We start from the raw sequence: 10,450 nt of genomic DNA, 5'->3' as shown, positions 1-10,450 counted from the left end.
GCCTCGCGTGGGGTGGGCACAGGCTCTGTGAGGCGGGGCCTGGGCGACGGGGGTGAGGCCTCGCGTGGGGCGCTGGCTGGCTCTCCTTGGCTGGAGTAGTGGGTCTCCCAGTTCCTACGTGGCGGCAGGGCAGAGTGGTGGTCCCGGTGCGGCCCCCCCTCGCGTCCCCCTGGCAGGTGTTCCTGGGACGTGCGGCCCAGGCGGTGACATTAACGTGATGGGGCTGGGGGCTCGGTTCGGCTTCTTCCAGCAAGGTCTGGGAATGCACATTCTGCACAGCGGTCCTCTGCGGAGCGCGGACTGCTTGGTAGAGCTGGACAGTATACGTGGGTAGATAGACGCAAAGATGATTTCGTAAGAAAGAAAGTGTTATTCATTAAGGCAACGTTCGTAATCAATGGGCAATGGTTCATTTATCTAACATTGTCAAAAACTCCTAATAATTCTGTGTCTCACCTAAATGCATTCATTCAATAAATATTTCTTGTGTAAACTCTTTGTGCCCGGCTGTGTTGTAGGTGCTGAGGATTCAACACTGAGCAGAACAGGCAGAAATCCCTGGTAGGGAGAAGCATGGAAGGGGGAGGCCAGGCCTGGGAGGAGGGACCAGGAGTTGTGGGGCGTGTCCCGTGTCCACTGAACACGTGGTGCTGAGCCCTAGGACATAAAATGGAAAGGGGAGTTTTGGGGGCGCCTGGGTGGCTCAGTTGTTAAGCGTCTGCCTTTGGCTCAGGTCATGATCCTGGGATCCAGCCCTGCATCAGGCTCCTTGCTCATCAGGGAGCCTGCTTCTCCCTCTGCCTGCTGCTCCCCTGGTCACGCTTGCTCACTCTCTCTCTCTCTCTGTCAAATAAATAAAACCTTAAAAAAAGAAAGACAGAAAGCAAGCAAGCAAGCAAGCTGGGAGTTTTACTGAGAGGGGGAAGAAAGGTCCGGAAGTAGCAGTAAGGAGCAGGGAGGACGTGTACCTGTCCTCCAGGAGCTCCTGTTCCCGCTGGAGGAAAAGGGATGGGAGGGTGCTCAAGAAAAAAATGGCTTTTCTTGAGAACTTACTTCTTTAAGTGCTAAAGTTTTATTTTAACAATTTTAATATAAATTGTTTAATTCGGGACACCTGGGTGGCTCAGTGGGTTGGGCATCTGCCTTTGGCTCAGGTTGTGATCCCGGGGTCTTGGGATCGAGTCCCGCGTCGGACTCCTTGCTCGGCGGGGAGCCTGCTTCTCTCTCTGCCTGCAGCTCCCCCTGCTTGTGCTCGCTCTCTGTCTCTGACAAATAAATAAATCTTGTGGAAGCATCTGGCAAAGTTGGAATGATGTCAGTCTCTGATGTTGTCTCCCCTCCTGAGAATCCCCACAATCCCGCAGAAAGAAGCATCAGCACATGGGGATGCATGCACAGTGAAGCTGCTGATGCTTTGCCTGGAACAGCAGAAACATGGGGCCATGGGAACGCCCCTGAAGAGAGAATGTGTGAACACCCAACAGCATAGCCACACCATAGGTGATCAGACTGACACCAAGCATTGCCCCTTCAGCGACAATCCAGGCACTGGGAATGCAGCAAGGAAGCCAGACAGGTAAGGTGGGAGGATATCCACTGATGAGGACAGAGCTTCCAGAGAGCCATAAAGTGGCCGGGGAGATGCAAACACTGTCTCATACTAAGGATGTGCACTAAATACTTGCAGTGTGGTGATGGTGTTGTTGGCATGCATACAAAGGGGCTCCCCATTTTCTAAAATGCATAGGGGATGTCTACAGATAAAGTCGACCTGAGGTCTCGGATTTGCTGTGACACACTGGCTTCTGGGGAAGCATGTGGTGCACACAGGACCCTGGGCTGGACCTGGCTGATGGCATTTGGGGGTTCATCATACTATTTATCTTTGCAAATGATGGAAATTACAAAACTAGTCAAGAACCGTGAAAGAGCAGCTCTGGCCCAGCAGTCTGACGTCCTGGTTGCCGCCCCAGGGCAACTGTCCTACGCAGGGAAAAGCTGCCTGCAAGAAAACATTTTACACCCTTGAAGTCCAACTGAGGATCTCCATAGTGAGGCTCAAGGTAACGATTTCAGAGCAGCCACCATAGTAAGGCGAATGGAACAGTGAACTGCCAAAGCAGGATGGTGGGAAAATGTGAATTAAGTCTTGCTCAATCTGAAACAAGGCGGAGAAGCAGAAAATTGTTGGGCATAGGAAAGCAAGGTGAAGCTTTCCCATGTGTTTTCTTCCGGGGTTTTACAGTTTCAGGTCTTACCTTGAAGTCTGCCATTAATTTTGAGTTCATTTATGGTGTTGCTGGTGTAAGATAAGAGTCCAAATTCCATCTTCTGCATGTAGATGTGTGGATGTCCAGCTTTCCCAACTCCATTCATGGAAGGCCTGTCTTCTCCCCACTGTGTATTATTGGCACCCGTGTCAAAGATCAGTTGACTGTCAATGAAACAAGGACTTGGTTCTTTGAAAGAGTTAATAAGATCGATAAACCCCTAGCCAGATTTATCAAAAAGAGAAGAGAAAGGACCCAAATAAAATCATGAATGAAAGAGGAGAGATCACAACCAACACCAAAGAAATACAAACAATTACAAGAACATACTATGAGCAACTATCTGCCCACAAACTAGGCAGTCTGGAAGAAATGGATGCGTTCCTAGAAATGTATACAGTACCAAAACTGATACAGGAAGAAATAGAAAACCTGAACAGACCCATAACCAGCAAGGAAATTGAAGCAGTGATCAAAAATCTCCCAACAAACAGTCCAGGGCCTGATGGCTTCCCAGGGGAATTCTACCAAACGTGTAAAGAAGAATAATACCTATTCTGAAGCTATTTCAAAAAATAGAAATGGAAAGGAAACTTCCAAACTCTTTCTATAAAGCCAGCATTACTTTGATCCCCAAACTAGACAAAGACCCCACCAAAAAGGAGAATTACAGACCAAAAACCCTGATGAACATGGATGCAAAAATTCTCAGCAAGATACTAGCCAATAGGATCCAACAGTACAGTAAAAGGATTACTCACCATGACCAAGTGGGATTAATATCTGGGCTGCAAGGGTGGTTCAACATCTGCAAATCAATCAATGTGATACACGACATTAATAAAAGAAAGAGCAAGAACCATTTGATCCTCTCAATAGATGCAGAGAATATATTTGACAAAGTACAGCATCCTTTCTTGATTAAAACTCTCCGCAGTGTAGGGATTGAGGGAACATACCTCAATATCATATAGGCCATATATGAAAAGCCCCCAGCAAATATTCTCAACGGGGAAAAACAGAGCTTTTGCCCTAAGATCAGGAACATGACAGGGGTGCCCACTATCACCACAGCTGTTCAACATAGTACTACAAGTCCTAGCCTCAGCAATCAGACAATAAAAAGAAATAAAAGACATCCAAATCAGCAAAGAAGAAGTCAAACTCTCATTTTTTACAGATGACTTGATACTCGATGTGGAAAACCCAAAGGACTCCACCCCAAAATTGCTAGAACTCATACAGGAATTCAGCAAAGTGACAAGATATAAAATCAATGCACAGAAATCAGTTGCATTCCTATACACTAACAATGAGACAGAAGAAAGAGAAATTAAGGAGTTGATCCCATTTACAATGGCACCAAAACCCATGAGATAGCTAGGAATAAACCTAACCAAAGAGCCAAAGGATCTACTCTAAAGAGTACTCATGAAAGAAATTGAGGAAGACACAAAGAACAAATAATCCAATCAAGAAATGGGCAAAAGACAAGAACGGGCATTTCTCCAAAGAAGACATACAAATGGGCAACGGACACATGAAAAAAATGCTCAACCTCACTCAGCATTAGGGAAATACAAATTACAATGAGACACTACCTCACTCCAGTCAGAATGGCTAAAATGAACAAGTCAGGAAACAACAAATGTTGGCGAGGATGCGAAGAAAGGGGAACCCTCTTAAGCAAGCTGGAAAACAGCCCCTCTGGAAAACAGTATGGAGGTTTCTCAAAAAGTTAAAAATAAAGCTACCCAAGGACCCAGGAATTGCACTACTGGGTATTTACCCCGAAGATACAAATGCAGTAATCTGAAGGGGCCCCTGCACTCCAATGTTTATAGCACCAGTGTCCACAGTAGCCAAACTATGGAAAGAGCCCAGGTGTCCAATGACAAATGAATGGATAGAGAAGATATGGTATATATACAACGGAATACTACTCAGCCATTGAAAAAATGAAATCTTGCCATTTGCAACGACATGGATGGAACTAGAGTGTATTATGCTAAGTGAAATAAGTCAGTCAGAGAAAGGCAATTATCATGTGATTTCACTCCTATGTGGAATTTAAGAAACAAAACAGAGGAGCATAGGGGAAGGGAGGGAAAAATAAAACGAGATGAAACCAGAGAGGAAGACAAACCATAAGAGACTCTTAATCATAGGAAACAAACTAAGAGGGTTGCTGGAGGGGAGGAGGGTGGGGGGACAGGGAAACTGGGGGACGGGCATTAAGGAGGGCACATGGTGGAATGAGCAATGGGTGTTATATATAGTTGATGAATCACTGAACTCTACCTCTAAAACTAATAATATACTATACATTAATTAATTAATTGGGTTTAAATAAAATTTAATTTAATTTTTTAAAAAAGATCAGTTGACTATATCAGAGTGCGTGTCCTTCTGGACTCTCTATTCTGCTCCACTGGCTTTTGCCAGAACCACATTGTTGTGGGTTTGTTTGTTTTTTAAGCAGACTCCACACCCTGTGTGTGGTCCAATGCAGGGGTTGAACTCATACCCTGAGATCAAGACCTGAGCTGAGATCAAGAGTCGGATGCTTAACTGTTGAGCCACCCAGGTGCCCCAGAACCACAATGTTTTAATTCTGTAGCTTTCTAACATGGTTTGAAATCAGGAACATGCTGCATCCAGCTCTGTTCTTCTTCCTCAGTACTGTTTTTACTGTCCAGGGTCATTTGTGGGGGCATATGAATGTTACAGTTGTTTTTTCTATTTCTAAAAACTACCAGGGGCAAGTAGGTGGCTCAGTCGGTTAAGCCACTGCCTTTGGAGCAGGTCATGATCTCGGGGTCCTAGGATCGAGACCCTCATCAGGCTCCCTGCTCATCGAGGAGCCTGCTTCTCCCTCTCCCTCTGCCCCTCCCCACAGGTCATGCTCTCTTTTGCATTCTATTTCTCTCTCACTCTATCTCAAATAAATAAAATCTTTAATAAAATATTTTTAAAACCCCTGGTGTTGTGATCCTGATAGAATTGCATTGAAACTGAATGTTGCTTTAAGTTCTATGGACAATAGGAAGTCTCCCAACCCACGAACACAGGATGTCTTCCCAATGTCTTGTAGTTTTCACTGTACATGTCTTTCACTTCCTTGGTTAAGTCTAAGTATTTTGTTCTTTTTGATGCTACTGGGATGGAGTTATTTTCTTATTTTCTTTCTGGGTAGTTCATTGTTGGTACATAGAAAGGTGACTGATTTTTGTATGTTAATTTTGTGTACCGCAACCTTCTGAATTCACTCATTACTTCTTCTTTTTTTTTTAAGATTTTATTTATTCATTTGACAGAGAGAGAGGCAGCAAGAGAGGGAACACAAGCAGGGGGAGTGGAAGAGGGAGAAGCAGACTTCCCACTGACCACAAAGCCCAACATGGGGCTCGATCCCAGGTCCCTGGGATCATGACCTGAGCCGAAGGCAGACACCCAATGACTGAGCCACCCAGGTGCCCCTCACTCATCACTTCTAACAGTTTTTGGTGCAGTCTCTAAGGTTTCCTATTTATAGTACCATGTCTTCAACAAATACGGACAGTTTGACTTCCCCCTTACCAATGTGGATGTCTTTTCTTTTTGTTGTCTGATTGCTGCAGCTAGGACTTCCAGTGCTGAGAGGAAACTTCCTTGTCTTGTTCCTGGTCTTAGGGGAAATGGTTTCTGGTCTTCACCATTGATTATGAGGTTAGCTGTGGTCTTTCATACATGGGCTTTATTCTGTTGATGTAAATTTCCTCAAAACCCACTATGCTTTTTATGTTGTATTTTGTCAAACGCTTTTTCTGTAACTATTGAGATGATCGTATGGTTTTTGTCCTTTGTTAATGTAATGTACCAGAGGGAAAGTGGGTGGGAGATGGGCAAAATAGATGAAGAATATTAAGAGCTATAAACTTCTGGTTATAAAATAAGCAAGTCACGGAAATTTAAAAAGTACAGCATAGGCAATACAGTCATTAGTATTGTAATAACTTTGTATGGGGGCAAATGGTGACTACACTTCTTGTGGGGAGCGCTGAGTAATGTACAAAATTGCCAAATCACTAAGTTGTAGTCCTGAAATTAACATAACATTGTGTGTCAACTATACTTCAATAAATAATCAAGACTAGAGGCTTCTGATAGAAATCACGGTGAACCCATGAAAGGCAATCATGCAGCCATTACCAGTATGAAGGCATCTCTGCGGAGATGATAAAGATTTCTCAAATGTTCTTACATGTTAATTTTTTAAAAGATTTATTTATGAGAGAGAGCGTTCTCGCAGGTGTGAGCAGGGGGAGGGGCAGAGGGAGAGGGAGAATCTGAAGCAGACTCCATGCCAAGCCCAGCCCAACACAGGGCTTGTTTCCATTACCCTGAGGTCTTGACCTGAGCTGAGATCAAGAGTCAGACATTCAACTGACTGAGCCACCCAGGAGCCCCTCAAACGCTCTTAAGTGCAAAACGCATGCTGTGAACCCTGGGGGTGGGAGGACATCTGTGACACAGTCTCCCTAGAAGGTGGGACGCCTGGAGGGCCCGAGCATGGGCGCCGAGGATGGTGGGAGGGAGGCACGCCTGCCCTTCCCACCGTGCGTGCATGATGCCAGGACCCTCCCCAGGAGCTTGACCCTCAGGATGAAGGGCTATGTGCAGACGGAACCCACCGACCTGCACTGATGACACGGGACCCATTGCGGGCGGAACGGTGGCACCCCGGGGTTCCACCGCTGCCTGGCGCGCACTCTGCTCTGTGTCCGCAGGCAGTTGGAGGCGCTCGCGCTCTCTGTCCCTGGCTCTGCCACACTCGCACTGACTCCCTTGCCCCACGACCCCCGTGTAGACAGCAGGTGCAGCTCCCACAGCGACAGGCCACAGGTGAGTGTGAGCTGCTCCCCGTTCCCCTGGGGCCACTGTGGGGCCTGTGGGCTCCTGGTGGGCCGTGCTGGCCTCCGGGCTGTGGCCGAGAACCCCCAAGCCCTGAGTGCTGACTGTGTGCGTGCGGTCCTTCCACGGCTCCGTGGGGTCGGGACTGCCCCCCTGCTGCCCCAGTCCTAGCCTCCTGGGCCAGGAGCCAGCGTGCTCCACCCCAAACAGGGAACACGAAGCCCCTCCTGCTCTCCCGACACCCCTCCTCGGGCTATGCGCAGTCCTGGCGTTCAGGGTGGGAGTTTGTTCACACTTTTGCTGGCAAAGTCATTCATGTGGATGACGTCCAGTTCATTGCTTCTTCCCTCGTGTCGCGTGAGCTTGTGGGATCTGAGAGACACCTTTGATCCCCCCAAACCCGCAGGAACACTCACTGGCCGGCCGTTCCAGCCAGCCTCGTGCTGCCGGCCCCAGGCTGGGGGACGCCACACCGAGCATCAGGTCAGCGGTTCCCGGGAGTCTCCCGGCCCCCCGTGTGCTCCTGGTAACGGGGTGAAGAGACCCCGTCATCTCAGGGTGACTGCATGTCCTGGGACAGTGGCCGGGAAGGGAGTCTGGAGGCAGGAGTGCTACCGAGTGGGAGGGCCCGCGTGGGATCCGCCGGCCCAGCACGTCCCCCCGGAGCTAAAGGGTTTTCTCCACTCTGGGCTCAGACGAACTGGGGATCTGGCCACAGGGAGCAGACGCTTGTGCTCTGGAGGTTTTCACACAGGATCCTATCTGGATGTGTTTGGTTTGCAGCCCCATGGAAGAGGACCTGGAGACCCTGCTGGCCTTGGAACGGGCCAACATCATCGCCAATTACACTCAGGTGAGGCCCAGAGAGGGCCCATTGACACGAGGCGCACCCATTGCAGGGGCGGGGACCAGAGCCTGCAGGCACGGGGGGGCCCAGGTGGGGACCAGAGCCAAGGATGGGCCCGTTCAGCCCAGACAAGGACCGGAGTCTTCAGGAACGAGAGAGATCCGGGGCAGGGAGGGGGTCCTAGGCATCAATCAGCAGCAGGTGAGGGTCCATCCGGGATCACAGTCGTCCATAGCAGATGAGGCCCAGGTGGGGACCACAGGCAGGTGTGAGCAGCTCTGGCCCAAAAGGAGTCCCAGCAGCAAGAGCAGTTGTGTCCCCGGTGGTGAGCGGAGCCAGAGTCCAGCAGCTGAGCCCAAGTGGGCACATTGCCAGTAGGAGCAGGGAAGCCAGGGGGGCTCATCGCTGGTAGAAGCAGGCTGTCTGGCTGCTCCCCTGGGGCAGACAGGTCCTGCCTCTCGTGCTGGGCCCTTTTCAGAGGGTCCTGGGCTCCCTGAGGATGCAGGGGAGAGAGGAGGCATTCTGTACCCTCCTTTCCCCCGTGGCCCTGGCTCTGAGAGGTGCCCACCCCGTCCCCTGTTTCAGGCACGCCCAGCAGGGTCTCCCCGGGGCCCACAGGAAGATGCTGAGCTCTCGCTGTGCAGGCTCACGGACCATCACGGCTTTCTGCAGTGAGTCCCCGGGCCCTCCTCCATCCATCTCGGGGTGGACTGCATTTGTAGGAACACCTCTCTCGAGGCAGGACCCATCTCTCCAGCTCAGGGCCTGGTCTCCTGGAGCCCTCTGAGGCCGGAGTCTGGGCTGGGCTGGAGCCAAGAGACCCAGGAGGCAAAGCCAGGATGTGGGCAGCCATGGAGCCGGGCCTTGGGCCAGGCCCCTGGGCACTCCGAGGAGGGGCCTCCACGCCCACTTCGGGGAGGGCCCGTGTCTGCCTCCAGCATTCAGAGCACGGGTCCAGTCTGTTGAGCAGGGGCTCCAGAGGGTGAGGGGCTCTGGGAAGGTGGCGTACTTTCCGGTCTGGGGCGAGGGCGGAGGGGTGCTCCTCAGTGACACCCCCAGGCCAGGGCCGTCACAGCTCCTGAAGGCCCCTGCAGGATGGCAGGAAGATGCCAGGGACAAGGCAGGGTCAGGGAGGGAGGGTGGGCAGCTGAGGGAGGGGCCGACCCGCCTGGGCAGGAGGCGGGAAGAGGAGGAAGAGGCTGCCCTGGGGCGGGAACAGGGGACGAGGGACAGCGCAGTGGCCTTGGTGCAAGGAAAGGAGGCTGCTGGGCCGATGGCCGCCACGAGACCTCGCCGAGCCTGGAGACTCCCTGTGTGGCCACCAGGCTGCTCCCAGGGTCTCAGTCCCTGCTCACCGCCCAGGGACAGGGGCCCGTTTGGAGGGGTCAGGGGTGGGTCATGCTCAGGGCTCTGACAAGACAAGGGGTAAAAATGGGCCAGAGAGGCAGGAGTGACCTACAAGAGGGGTGGAGTCGGGGGACAGCAGGGGTGATGGCCAGGGTGAGGGAGAGGCAGGCTGGACGCCGGGCAGCCAGGCTCTAGGAAGGCCTGGGGATCTCAGCCCGATGGTCCAAGGAGGCCCCCAGGCTGCACTGAGAGCTCTCATGCTGGCCCATCCCAGGACGGGCAGGGGACCTTCTGGGGGACTGCTGAGAAACCCTGCCCAGCCCACCTGCCAGCAACAACCTCTCTCACACCCCAGACAGGAAGCTGCCCCGGCCTGAGCCACAGGCAGCTGGCGGCCCCCGCCCTCCCTGGGGTCAGCCGTCCCCTCCCGAGTCTCCCGGGCTGAGCCTTGGGGGCTGTAGGGCCGGGGCCTGGTCCTCAGAGCTCTGCTTCTCTTGCCTTCCAGGGAGAAGGAGCTGCCCGGCCCCAGCCCCCACGAGGCAAAGGTACGAGCCTGTCCTGGGGCTCAAGCAGGACGCGGTGGGTGGGCCTGGGGCCAGGTGACGGCAGACCCAGTCCGCAAAGCTGCCCCAGGGCTATTTTGCCAAAACCCCCGTCCCAGCCCTCCATGCTCTGCCAGGAACGGACCTGAGACCCGGAGCCGCGGTCAGCGGAAGCGGCCCCGTGCCTCTCTGCTCCTCTGTGTCTGCTCACACGAAGGCCCCGAAGGGTGCCTTAACACTGCCCGGGCACCAACCTACAGCAGCGGGCGGCCTATCTGCTGACCCCCCTCTCATTTTCCAGCAACGTCGCCAGGAGACCCGGAGAGCCGACAAGTGGGTGAAGATGCTGCGGAACTGGGACCGCTACCGGCACAGTGAGAAGGTGGGGCGCCGCGTCCCCGCAGACGGCACTGTGTCCCGCCCGGGGGTGGGGTGCAGCCCACAGCCTCCCTCCAACCCCCCGACCCCACGATCGTCCCCTGCCTGGGGAGCGTATGCTGCCAGAGCCAAAGCCTCCCCAGGCCCAAGGAGGACAACAGAGGGAGCGACAG

The sequence above is a fragment of the Ursus arctos genome, unplaced genomic scaffold, assembly GCF_023065955.2.
Source record: "Ursus arctos isolate Adak ecotype North America unplaced genomic scaffold, UrsArc2.0 scaffold_23, whole genome shotgun sequence".
Lineage (NCBI taxonomy): Eukaryota > Metazoa > Chordata > Mammalia > Carnivora > Ursidae > Ursus > Ursus arctos.
The sequence above is the reverse complement of the archived record's forward strand: the minus strand, read 5'-3'. Positions refer to the sequence as shown.